Consider the following 13832-nt stretch of genomic DNA (forward strand, 5'->3'; position numbering starts at 1 on the left):
TCACTTTTGTTTTTTCACTCCAAGAGATATTCCTGTTGCCTGCCACATCCCACTTAACGCTACATCCAACGGTGCGCTCCGCTGATATGGAACTAAATAGAAAATAACAGCGTTGAGTCGAGCCAGTCGTAAAACATGTACACGTTCCTCCGCACATGCGTTTGTCCCAGGAGAGAATATCTGTTCCCCTTGGGAACAAACATTTGCACGCCTTTTGTTTTTCACATTCTACTCTTGTGTACGCCAGCAATCTGTTCAGGAGCCCGATTCCAGTGTCGAGGTCTCTGGTCACGACGAGAGGGCTTCAGCAGAGAGAGAGAGAGTTCGTGTCATTAAAGCCTTTATATTAAGTTCACTTGCTTGCTTACGACCGTGCAAATCTTTTGGTCGTTTTTTAACCCACTTCCCGTGATCCAATCGAGCTGTGCGTGACAATGTATTTTCGTGAATTTTTTTTTCCAAAATTTTACACCTTTTAGGAATTTTTTTTTATTTAATTACCAATGGCTTAATGGTGGCAGACAATCATCTGACCCATAGGTGGCAGCCATCTCAAGCCAGAGGACGAGAGGACTCTAGCCGCCCGTTTCAAAGACCAATATGGGCTGGGTTGTGGCCTATTGAACACGCATATAAAGGATTTATAGTGAAAAACTTTGTTTTTACGGGTTATTTTTTTTGCTGTTCCTCCTCCTCTGTTGATTGAGCGCAGACGACAGTGGGTTTACCGTGTGGTCCATAGTTTGAGTTGCATGGGCACAATTGCACTACTGTGGCGTGTGTCTCTAATTGTTCATTTATGAAGGAGATGCGTGCATCGACCTGGTGGTATTCTGATGTGGTCGATGGTTACACCGATGTCTTGGTGGAGGAGGAATGTCCAAGCCAAGGTGTGCAGTGTTTGGGATCGGACGCCCACGTTGTTCTGCTCTATTCTGTTCTCCGGCATTCGTTCGGGTCTGGGTGAGATTCTAGGATGGTGACATTCAATTACAACTAAAACCTTCGTGTAATACCTCTCTCCAAATGACTTTGTGAAATAACCCCCCCGCCAAACCTCCTACGCATTTCACAAGTAGTACTAATAGCATATCTGCATTTCCCATAAATATGCTAAATTCCTCTTGATATGCAAATTATTTTGTCAATGCGCCCTTCCCCCCTCCATCCCAGCTTAAATAGTCGCTCCAAGCCTGGAGTGTGTCATTCAGACTGTCTACTCAACAGACCTGCTCTCCACCTGAGGACGGCTGCTTGCGTTGTGGCCGAAACGTCGTGAGAATTATTTTATTTTGTTTTATTTTTATTATTTTATTATTTCCCTTCTACGTGACTTTACCGAAAGAACCAAGAAGACTTTGTGAAAGTTTCTCCATTTGCTTTCAGTACTGTATAGTACATTATTGCCATTTTATACTCTTTGTGTGTTGCTAACTGTGTCCTCACCAATGCAGTGCCTAACCTCTAACCCTCACCACTGGACCCTAATCACCGGACCCTAATCTTTATCGCTTAGCTTAACCCTGACGTGGGAGTACAAGTGAGCAGGTCGTGAACACACGTTCTGCCGTGGGAAAACAAATGTGGATTAATTCATCTTTGCCTGTGCCACCTTGGAGATCACATGGCAACTATAGTCTCGCTGCAGTGATCATCTGTGTTGACTGCCCTAAGCCAGGAGTAGAAATTCCTCATTCCTATGGTGGGAAATAATTCACAGGATGGCTGTTTATTTTCCACAAAGTGTTGCTGAGACTATTTGTATCGACCGCAGAGGAATGATGGGCTGAGCGGACCCCTGAGCGGAGTGTGTAAAATCGCGTCAATTCACAACCTGCTATCAGCTGATCTCTCTCATCACATCACTCAACGGCCATCGCTGGAACCACTCAATAACACTGGTCAACAACAAAAATTATTTTTTTTTGGCCTGGAATTTTGCAGCTGTTCTAGACTAATTTCAGGGTGCTGATTCCAAATCTGATCTCAGATTTGCTCTATCACATCTCATTTTTATGCTATCGGCATTCCCCATTTTCATTGATTTTACCCGAAATTAACTCTGTCACTTATGATTGCAAGTTGTTGCGAGTCAGTTACTTCTTTAGTGTTAAAATATGGTGCTGTATTTTTAGGATAGTGTGTTTATAATATCATTTTATATAGATATCCACATTTATTTAATATTTTTCTTCTGCAGTTTTTATTGAAAATGCAATATTTGATATCTCAAAAACCTGATGTGATCGACAAAAACTGATGCCAGCTTTGGAATCAGCACCCACAAATTACCTTAAAAAAACCGTTGGAATACCTTATGCCAGAAAAAGTGTGTTGACCAGTGTTATTAATCTCGATGACTGCACACAGTTGGTGTTCGTGCCCTTCTCACTGCGCAATGCCATCACAAAGACGCTGTGTGTCACAGGAGGGGGCGATGTTGCTGCGTGTGATCCCGATTGAGTAATTTGCAGGTTTTGAATTTGGCAAATTTGGACCATGACGATTCGCAGTGGATGCCCCATCCGGGAGCACGCGGCACTGTGACCTCTGTGCCATGGCTGGACAAAACTCCTTGGACGTGAGAAGACGTTTTCACTGCAGGGCTATTCTAATTTACAAGGCGACTGTCCGTAGATGTGTGCTCTATTTGTCTCCCCTGCTGTTATTACCATTTGATAATCCTAAACATTTGTGAGGCGCGTCTGATTGCCTTAGAATAGTTCTCATATTTCGCACACGATTTGGATCAAAAGCATTTGTCGTAGCTCCTCAAAAGAGTTTGGAACCACCTAGTTTCGCCTCTTGGCATCTACATTCTGCCATCGCTGTCCTCATTAATAGCTATTAAGATTTTTTATGTTGAGTATGTAATTGTGGAATGCTGTGATTCTGTCGGGAAATAAACTTCTGAATCTGATACAATGGCTCACTCGTGTTGAGTGATGTATAGGCGCAGAGTATTATTTCACGGTTAATCGGCCCACAGTATTTACTCGAGTGGCTTGCCGAATTGGAACCACAAACCTCTCCAGCAAGCGGCGAACGTGAGGGGCCACGTCACCCGGTAATGTGGCACTAACAACCCGGTAATGTGGCACTCACAACCCTGTAATGTGGCACTCACAACCCGGTAATGTGGCACTCACAACCCGGTAATATGACACTCACAACCCGGTAATGTGGCACTCACAACCCGGTAATGTGGCACTAACAGCCGCGAATGAAAGTGCGGAGCCTAGGCGAGAGAATGCAGTATCGACTGCAGTCTAGAATACAGTCTAGAAGTGTCGTACGCCACATCAATGGCTTCACTGAACGGCCGTATTGCTGCTCGCAACGCAACTCAGCCACAGTCTATAGCACCTGTTATGCACAGTGGACTCCCATCCAAGCGCTCTCCAGGCTCGCCCCTGCTTTGGTCCTGAGTTTGGCTGCTTTCCTGGCAACTCGGTCACGGGCTTACACATTGCAGTGGCGTTCAAATGAGAGAAACTCACTGAGAATAAATAATAATGGTAATACCCTCACTGCGGGAGCTGTGATTAAGAGCTGTTGGTGACAGTGAGCCGGCTAAGCCGAACTTGATTGTGACGGAGATGCTGAGTTTTCGCAGTGGGAACTCGCAAACACCTTCTCGCGCGCATTCCAGTCGCAGTGGCTTTCTCTCGCTCGAGCAAGCCAAGCTTCACCAAAGGGGTCGATTTGAGGCGCGCCAATAAAAATAACAACCACGCCTTCGAAACGTCATGTTCCACGGCGGCTAGGAGACGTTAACGACCTCGCTTGGTATACAGGAGGTCGTGGGTTCGAACCCTGACGCCTGCTGTATATTTGGAGTTTGCGTGCCTCTCTCTCTCATCATCATCATCACGGTGGCTGGGAGATTTTAACTACCTCGCCTGCTATACAGGAGGTCGTGGGTTCGATCCCGACCCTGACGCCTGCTGCTGTATATTTGGAGTTTGCGTGCCTCTCTCTCTCATCATCATCATCATCACGGTGGTTAGGAGATGTTAACTACCTCGCCTGGTATACAGGAGGCCGTGGGTTCGATCCCGACCCTGACGCCTGCTGCTGTAGATTTGGAGTTTGCGTGCCTCTCTCTTTCTCTCATCATCATCATCACGGTGGCCAGGAGATGTTAACTACCTCGCCTGGTATACAGGAGGTCGTGGGTTCGATCCCGACCCTGACGCCTGCTGCTGTATATTTGGAATTTGTGTGCCTCTCTCTCTCATCATCATCACGGTGGCTAGGAGATGTTAACTACCTCGCCTGCTATACAGGAGGTCGTGGGTTCGATCCCGACCCTGACGCCTGCTGCTGTATATTTGGAGTTTGCGTGTCTCTCTCTCTCATCATCATCATCACGGTGGCTAGGAGATGTTAACTACCTCGCCTGCTATACAGGAGGTCGTGGGTTCGATCCCGACCCTGATGCCTGCTGCTGTATATTTGGAGTTTGCGTGCCTCTCTCTCTCATCATCATCATCACGGTGGCTAGGAGATGTTAACTACCTCGCCTGCTATACAGGAGGTCGTGGGTTCGATCCCGACCCTGGCGCCTGCTGCTGTATATTTGGAGTTTGCGTGTCTCTCTCTCATCATCATCATCATCACGGTGGCTAGGAGATGTTAACAAGCCTGGTGTACAGGAGGTCGTGGGTTCGATCCCGACCCTGACGCCTGCTGCTGTAGATTTGGAGTTTGCGTGCCTCTCTCTTTCTCTCATCATCATCATCACGGTGGCTAGGAGATGTTAACTACCTCGCCTGGTATACAGGAGGTCGTGGGTTCGATCCCGACCTTGACGCCTGCTGCTGTATATTTGGAGTTTGCGTGCCTCTCTCTCTCATCATCATCATCACGGTGGCTAGGAGATGTTAACTACCTCGCCTGGTGTACAGGAGGTCGTGGGTTCGATCCCGACCCTGACGTCTGCTGCTGTATATTTGGAGTTTGCGTGTCTCTCTCTCATCATCATCATCACGGTGGCTAGGAGATGTTAACTACCTCGCCTGGTGTACAGGAGGTCGTGGGTTCGATCCCGACCCTGACGCCTGCTGCTGTATATTTGGAGTTTGCGTGTTTCTCTCCCCGTGGTTTCTCCGGCTTTTTTCCACATTTATAAACATCACGCGTCTAGGGTATTTAGCGGCTATGCATTTCCACGTAATACACCGCTTTGTTGAGTTATCATTTGCGGCCAGGTCGCTTCTGCAAAAGAGCTATATAGCTAAGAAATAGTTAATAATCGCGCTGGAGAGCAGGGCAAATGCCAGATGCGTAATTTGTTTTTCTGCTTGACTTAACCTTGATTAAAATAAAGAAATGCTTTACTCTTTCTGGCATAAATACAAGGAGGTGTTGAGATGTTGAAGCAAAAAAAAACCTATGACAAGGCATCAAGTCTGCATCAACCACACAAACTTGTGGTATAAAATGCAAGCAAATAAAAAAAATTACGCACTGTCCTTGGAAGTGATTGGCCTGCACAAGAGACGGCCTTCTTTGTGGCGTTGTCTGTCACCGGTGCTACAGAGCCAATGCCTCTAAAAGGCGACCAGTACAAGGACGATGCAAACGCCACACCACGGATGGCTCGGGATACACAGCTATAACCATCTTAATACCTGTATTTATGCCACAAAAGATAAAGCCTGTTTTTTATCATCTTGAGACAGTACTGGCAAAAAGGGTCCCATTGATTTAAAGCTTTCGTGACTGCAGGGATTCATCTTCTTGGTTCTATCGGTAAAGTCACGTAGAAGGGAAGTAATAAAATAATAAAAATAAAACATAATAAAATAATATTTTATTATGTTTATTACTTCCCTTCTACGTGACTTTACCGAAAGAACCAAGAAGAAGGGTCCCATTGACTTCGCATTGTTTGCAAATCTCTCCCCAAAATCCGTCTCCACCCACCCTCTCCTCCACGCTCCGCACGCCGCGACGCGCGGGCGAGGCCACTGCCATCCGCAGCCTCCACCGCCGCTCCGCCGGCTCTCGATCCGATCCTGGATCAGCCTCCCGGCTCCTCGTCGACTCTCCACCCCTCCCCTCGTGCTCCTCTCCTCCACTCTTGACCAGGGGGTTCTTAGCTGAACTGGCTCTACTCGGTTCAATCATTTGTACAGCCCGAGGTGTACAACTGTTCACATACTCTGTTCTGTTTTCCGATTGTGCGCTTCTAAACAAAATATTTAATAATGATAATAAAGTATTGTAGTTCGTTTCGTGAACGTATTGTGCGCTTTTTTTGTCGTTTTCATTTTGTCTGGTTGCGTTTTTTTGTGGTTAGAGAACGACCCGCGGAAGTGGATCTCACAGAGCTACGCCTCCACAATCGATTCAGGCGACCCCTGGTCCACGCAGTAGGGGACAGCACTCCCACACCAGCTCGTTATCTGCGTGACAGTCCACCCGATATTTTAAAACAATTCAGAGCTGGAATTTGGCCAGATTAAGCGCAGATCCAAATCTAACTCGCTACACGCGAATGTAATCCTCCCCTTCATCACAATTGCACTTGAGCCCACTCTCACCACGTGTCCACACTATTTCAGCGATGCCTCCCCTCATCGCTCTCGACACTGAGATGGCCTCTGCTTGCGGAGTTTGTCTCCTAGTCGATGTGCACTGATGCCTGCTTTGTTGAGGGCGATATTGGCATGCCAATTAAAGATTGATTGATGACTGACTGTGTAGTTTCAGAACGCTACTCGGTGTGTTGTTGGTGCAAGTGAAGTAGATGTCTCAGCTAGGGTGTTTAGGTCACAGTTGGACGTTGAGTTACAGAGAGACAACGTGTGTCCTTCGGTGAGTTCGGGCCGATGAGTTCAACTGAGAATTCGCGTGGGCCGTGTCCCTATCGGAAGACGCAACACGAAACACAACTCAGATGACTCCATTCGGAGGGGCAGCGGTGGCACGGTGATGAGCGCACTGCGATATAAACCTGCCACCCCGAGTTTGATTCTAAGCCACGGCTAACATCAGGGGCAAGTGATATCTGAACTAGTCCTGTTGGGTCACCCCCCCCCCACCACGCTTCACTGCTGAGATTGTGGGTGGGCACGGAGGTGTTCTGGTGCAGGGAGTGCATCGTCTCGGTCCGGTCACCAATAACTGCACAAAACAATGGTGTGCATTTACCTTGACAAATTACAGCCGTGAGAATTCATTACGTTTGTTTGATTGCCTACGACAACGTGGTCCTAATTATTCTCCACAATATGGGAGCACTGCTTTATCATCTGTGAATCCAGCAACATGAAAACAAAACAACTCCTCCCCACGTTTGCAAAACTTTTTCGGCGAACGCTTTGGGAAGAGAGGCCCCCATCCAGGGGACGATGTTTGTCACCGGTGTAATCCGCGCCGCACACGGAGAGGAGGAGGAGGAGGACACTCCGAGTCGCTTTCATTTCTGCAGATTCATTGTTGACGATCGCCGCAGCCGCCTGCGTGCGGGGTGCGCGTCTCCACTCTCCCTCCCTCCCCACGCTATCGTGCATCGGAGCGCCCGAGTGGAACGGCGAAGACGCAGCCAGCCAGCCCCCAGCGAATGTTCCGTCGGGGTCGCGGCGGGTAGGTGGAGCGCGAGTCGGCGCCAAATGGGGAGGAAAATAAAACACTGGCCCATACGCCCCGGTCCAACAACTTGTGCGGGAGGACGGTTGAGTGGAAATTACTGAGCACGTTTTGAACGGAATCAATTATTCGTAAAGCGCGCACGCGTGCACTTAATTTGCCCGGGCAGCACTAATTATTGACCAGAGGCGCGTCTTGCAGTCGCTTGGAAAATTACTTTTGAAACCACGTTTTGTTTTTACTTCATGACATAAGCTGGCTTTCTCTTGATGGTAGCCCTCGATGCTGTAGCTCGTAATCTGTCACGTGACTGCTGCTGCTGTGTGTGTCGCCGCTGTAATGACGCACCTGTAATACTGGCTCAACGAAATCAGCAACAAAAAAACTCAACTCGCTCGTCAACAACACTGAGGTCTTCAAAATATATATAATAGGCGAAATTTCTGCCAAGTTCCTTTTTCCATGTGTTCATCCCGAGTGCACTGTGCAATCTGATTAACTCCGGCAGGTAGGAGAAACATAATATCACTGCTCCATTCTCAGCAGGTAATCAGATTACTTTCATAATAAGCTATTTTGTGAGGATGAATAAAGGGGCGTTCCATAGAAATGATGATGTCAGCAGCTGATGCCCTCAGCTCACACGGGAGGGCAATCGTGGAGGTGATGCAAGCGAGGAAATAAAATCTCGTTACGTAAATTCCAAAAACTCCGGTAATCAGTAATCAGGCACTGATTCACCTCACGCACAGCATTAATAAACAGATGAGCAGGCAAGGGACAGTTGTTTCACAACCTCACCATTAGAGTGACATTTTAGTCACTCAGCCAAACAGGCAAAAGAGGCCACACTGCATGTTGGTGGGAAGTACCGGATCAGAAAGTTTCTTTGGAAATTAAAGGCAAAGCCACTGGAGTGCCTAGTGTGGGCATGCAACCCAAAATGAAGACCGTACAATAAACCACCGTAGTCTGCGCTCCTTTAATGGAGTAGGAACAGAAACACGACACGAACTCTCTCTCCTGAACTCCTCTCGTCTTGGCCATCAGACCTCGACATTGGCGTCTAGCTCTTGCACACATTGACATCGTGCACAAGAAAACGATTAGAATGTAGGATGATGGCCTGGAACATGAAGGTGATGAGAATGTGCTGAGACAGACTCGTGCCTGATAATTGATTTTTTACCCTTCCATCTGACAACAAAACTGACACCTTTTTTACAAGGAGTCATGTTTGCATAGACCACAATACCTGCAGTCATAATGCAAACAAAAAACATAACTCTGATTAAAAAAGGTGTCAGTTTTGTTGCCAGATAGAAGGGTAAAAAAACTATTATCATATTTTTTACTGGCAAATGAGGTTCCAATGGTGTAAAAGACTCGTGTCTGTTTACTAATTGCACGTCTGGAAGCCCAGGGTTTGAAGGCGTTGCTTACGCGAGTTAAGAAAACGGAGCCTCGATGAGACGCCTATCGCCTTGCGTCCGTCAGGGCGAGCAGCGGCGTTCTGTGTTGCCGTCCAAGTTGCGGAGTCAGCGAGGAGTGAGCGCCACGGGCGGGACTCTACGAATTCTAGATTTGAAGCTTTCGTGACTGCAAGGATTCATACTCTTAGTTTTTTCAGTAAAGCCACGTAGGTAAAAAATGAAATTAAAATTAATAAAAATAAAATAATAAAAATCACGACGTTTCGGAGGCAACACAAGTCTCCGTCATCAGGTGGGACCGTCACAGCCAGATTTGCTGTATCAAGTGGCCTCACTTGATACAGCCGTCACAGCCAGATTTGCTATATCAAGTGAGGCCACTTGAAACAGCAAATCTGGCTGTGACGGTCCCACCTGATGACGGAGACTTGTGTTGCCTCCGAAACGTCGTGATTTTTATTATTTTATTTTTTATTAATTTTAATTTCATTTTTTGCCTACGTGACTTTACCGCAAAAACTAAGAGTATGACTCGACGAATGTCTGAGACGCCGCCGGTGAACGAGCAAAGCGGCCGTTGCCCGACGACGCGTTCCGCCGTTTGGTTTTAATAGCCACGGTCGCGGTGAGTTAGACCGTCAGTAAGCCGCGAGACCAGCCCAGCCCAGCGCGAGCGCGCCGTGCTGATCAGACACAGCGCGTCGCTCCGTGGAACAACAACACGGAGTCAAGTCCGCTGCAAACCCGCGTCAGGCGGCTTAACGACGGCCCACGGGACATCTGCTGCAGGTCACTGAGTGGGGCATCTCTGGGTGGGGCACCTCTGGGTGAGGCATCTCTGGGTGGGGCATCTCTGGGTGGGGCATCTCTGAGTGGGGCATCTCTGGGTGGGGCATCTCTGAGTGGGGCATCTCTGGGTGGGGCATCTCTGGGTGGGGCATCTCTGAGTGGGGCATCTCTGGGTGGGGCACCTCTGGGTGAGGCATCTCTGGGTGGGGCATCTCTGGGTGGGGCATCTCTGAGTGGGGCATCTCTGGGTGGGGCATCTCTGAGTGGGGCATCTCTGGGTGGGGCATCTCTTGGTGGGGCATCTCTGAGTGGGGCATCTCTGGGTGGGGCATCTCTGGGTGGGGCATCTCTGAGTGGGGCATCTCTGAGTGGGGCATCTCTGGGTGAGGCATCTCTGGGTGGGGCATCTTTGGGTGGGGCATCTCTGGGTGGGGCACCTCTGGGTGGGGCATCTCTGGGTGGGGCATCTCTGAGTGGGGCATCTCTGAGTGGGGCATCTCTGAGTGGGGCATCTCTGGGCGGGGTATCTCTGAGTGGGGCATCTCTGAGTGGGGCATCTCTGGGTGGGGCATCTCTGAGTGGGGCATCTCTGGGTAGGGCATCTCTGGGTGGGGCATCTCTGAGTGGGGCATCTCTGGGTGGGGCATCTCTGAGTGGGGCATCTCTGGGTGAGGCATCTCTGAGTGGGGCATCTCTGAGTGGGGCATCTCTGAGTGGGGCATCTCTGGGTGAAGCATCTCTGGGTGGGGCATCTCTGAGTGGGGCATCTCTGAGTGGGGCATCTCTGAGTGGGGCATCTCTGAGTGGGGTATCTCTGAGTGGGGCATCTCTGAGTGGGGCATCTCTGGGTGGGGCATCTCTGAGTGGGGCATCTCTGAGTGGGGCATCTCTGGGTGGGGCATCTCTGAGTGGGGCATCTCTGGGTGGGGCATCTCTGGGTGGGGCATCTCTGAGTGGGGCATCTCTGGGTGGGGCATCTCTGAGTGGGGCATCTCTGGGTGGGGCATCTCTGAGTGGGGCATCTCTGGGTGGGGCATCTCTGGGTGGGGCATCTCTGGGTGGGGCATCTCTGGGTGGGGCATCTCTGAGTGGGGCATCTCTGGGTGGGAGCCCCATGTGAAACAGCGCTGGCAGGGCCACCGCACCAGGTTGTCGCGCGGGGTGGAAAATCATCGTGACTCCTCCCCCCCCCCATTACCACTGCCGTAAGAGACGGACAGACAGGGCTTGCACTTTAGACCTTCGTTGGGAAAACAAACTAATTAATTATGTTCTTGGTTCTTTCGGTAAAGTCACGTAGAATGGAAGTAATAAAATAATAAAAATAAAACATAATAAAATAATTCTCACGACGTTTCGGCTACGTGACTTTACCGAAAAAAACCAAGAAGATGATTGCTTGTGTTGCAGTCGAAACGTCGTGAGAATTTTTATTGTTTCATATTTATATTATTTTATTATTTCCCTTCTACGTGACTTTACCGAAAGAACCAAGAATATGAATCCCTGCAGTCACGAAAGCTTTAAATCAAAATTTCATTAATTATGGTTTATGTGCAGTCTTTGATGAGCACGCTCAAGAGAGCGCAGTGCACGAAGTGGGGCCAACACCCTGGGACTGAACGCGTCAGTGCGGGCTCTCAGTGCTCTGACGAGGCACAAGGCGAGATGCCTCTATCGTAAGCGTGAGAATATGTTTTAATTGACGTAGCAATGAATAATGATAATTTAGTAGGTTTGGTTCTTTTGCTAAAGTCACGTAGGTATAAACTAAATTAAATCACGACATTTCGGGCGCAACACAAGCGTCCGTCATCAGATGGGACAACCACAGCAAGAAACAATTGCTGAAGTGGGCAAAAGAGCTGCTGTAACAAGAGGCTACATAGGTAAGAAAAGGGGGGAGGAGCAAGGGGGGGGGAGATAGAGAGGGGGGGGGCACCTGATGATGATTGCTTGTGTTGCGCCCGAAACGTCGTGATTTATTTTATTTTTCACCTACGTGACTTTACCGATAGAACCAAAGAGTTCAATTCCCAGTGGAGTCATTCGCGGTGTCACTTTGGTGAATTTTGGCAAATTTGGGCCGTGACGCAGATGCACAATGGAACGAACCACCCGTTTGGGACGACCTCGCGGGCTCTTTCACGTCCACCGCGAAGAGAGGCGGCGCGCAGTGATCGTTAGGGTCGACCCACAGCGCCCGACCCGTCTCGCGTGCCTCGGCAACGAGGCCCGTAGCGTCCCCTCCTCGACCCCCCCCCCCCCCCCACACGGAGTTAGATGCCCACGGCTAGCCGGTCAGCCAGCCAGCCAGCCAAACAAGCTGAATGCCACTCGTGTTGGGGTTATTAATTAGCCTGTACCACACAGGCAAAACGCCAGTCATGCTGATTGGTTTTCTCGCTGCATTGTCACATGCAGTCATCAGAACGAGGAGATGCACACTGCGAGTGATGCACCCTGATGGAAAATCACGGACGGAGAGGGAGGTCCGTGGTCGCGCCTTCTGTCCTGTTTGCACACCGGTTTGATTGTGAATATAAACGTTGGTTATGGCCATTAATGAAGTCTCCTCTGTGTTATTGGACGTACCAGCTTGGTGATAAACTGTGGCTAAACTGTGGCTATGTTGGATGTAATTCATCCCAAATAGTAATTACAACAATTAATCTTCTTGGTTATTTCGGTAAAGTCACGTAGAAGGGAAATAATAAAATAATAAAAATAAAACATACAATAATTCTCACGACGTTTCGGCCACAACGCAAGCAGCCGTCCTCAGGTGAAGAACAGGTCTGCCGGAAAGACAGCGTCTGAATGAACACCACCAGGCTTGGCAGCGTATATTTAAGCTGGGTTGGAGGGGGAAGAGCGCCTTGACAAAATAATTTGCATATCAAGAGGAATTTAGCATATTTATAGGAAATGCAGATATGGGATTAGTCACTACTTGTGGAATGCGTAGGAGGTGGGCGGGGGGTTTTATTTTTATTATTTTATTATTTCCCTTCTACGTGACTTTACCGAAAGAACCAAGAAGATGAATCCCTGCAGTCACGAAAGCTTTAAATCGAAGCAACAATTAAAATAACAATAGTTTAAGCCTTGACTTACAGCTTCCGTGACTGCAGGCATTCATATTCTTTGGGTCTTTCGGTAAAGTCGCGTAGATAGGTTCAAAGAAAATAACAATAAAACTACGACGTATCTACGTGACTTTACCGAACGACCCAAATAATAGTAATAATTTAAGCCTTGTCTTAACCCAGTGCCGAATGAAGGCCTGCCTACGATGCATCGGCCACGTGGCGTTTTGACGACATTGGGGAAGGGCAGGGCCCAGCAGTGGGTCAGATCTCAAGCCAACACTGATGTTAGCCGTGGCTGGGACTCAACTCAAGTCGCTGGCTTCATAGCGCAGTGCACGCACCACTGCGTCACTGTGCCACTGCTGCGCGGCAATTGCAAATTAAAACTCACATCTTTTCAGATGTTCTTCTGTTTACATTGCAAATGTTCAAATGTTGACTGTTCGAGTGAGCCAAAGTTAGAAGCGGCCGGGGAAAGACGTCCATGGCTCCATTGGCAACGTTCCCCACAGAGGGGACATTGCCTAGGCAGTTCATCGGGGTGAGCGGTCTGCGCGGCCACCCAGCACTCCAGAGCAACCGCTTTTGTAACATTTATTTGCTTATCCAGGAGAGACACACTGAGTCATGTGGCTCGTTTTTATGAGGGTCCTGCCTCTGCTACATTTTTTTTATTTGAATCTGTTTCAACCAATCAATGACGAGTCGTGTTTATTATTCAGGCGTGGGAGGAGGAAACCGAAACACCCGGAGACAACCCACGCCTTGCGCGAGGGGGCAACACTATACTCCTGTACAGATGGAAACAGATGGCGATTAGTCCACTCGCTGAACTGCCTCCTCCTAGCGAGCCAGGGAACGGTTCCTCTTCGACGCGCAGGGGAAGGGAGCTTCACAACATCTTTGCGGTGATGGACAA

At 48.8% G+C, this 13832-nt stretch overlaps 1 protein-coding gene across 2 annotated transcripts in view; it reads left to right on the top strand.

Annotated features, from left to right (window-relative positions):
• The window catches only part of LOC144946188 (prestin-like), a 68662-nt gene that overhangs the window by 2463 nt on the left and 52367 nt on the right, over positions 1-13832 (top strand). The window contains exon 1 of one of the 2 annotated variants that reach the window (XM_078875014.1): positions 9753-9821. The exons of the other annotated variant lie outside the window; for it this stretch is intronic. The gene's annotated coding sequence lies outside the window, so the exon portion shown is untranslated. Of the gene's footprint in view, positions 1-9752; positions 9822-13832 lie in introns of those variants that run through there. 2 annotated transcript variants of the gene reach the window in all.

This window comes from Lampetra fluviatilis, chromosome 40, assembly GCF_964198595.1.
Source record: "Lampetra fluviatilis chromosome 40, kcLamFluv1.1, whole genome shotgun sequence".
Lineage (NCBI taxonomy): Eukaryota > Metazoa > Chordata > Hyperoartia > Petromyzontiformes > Petromyzontidae > Lampetra > Lampetra fluviatilis.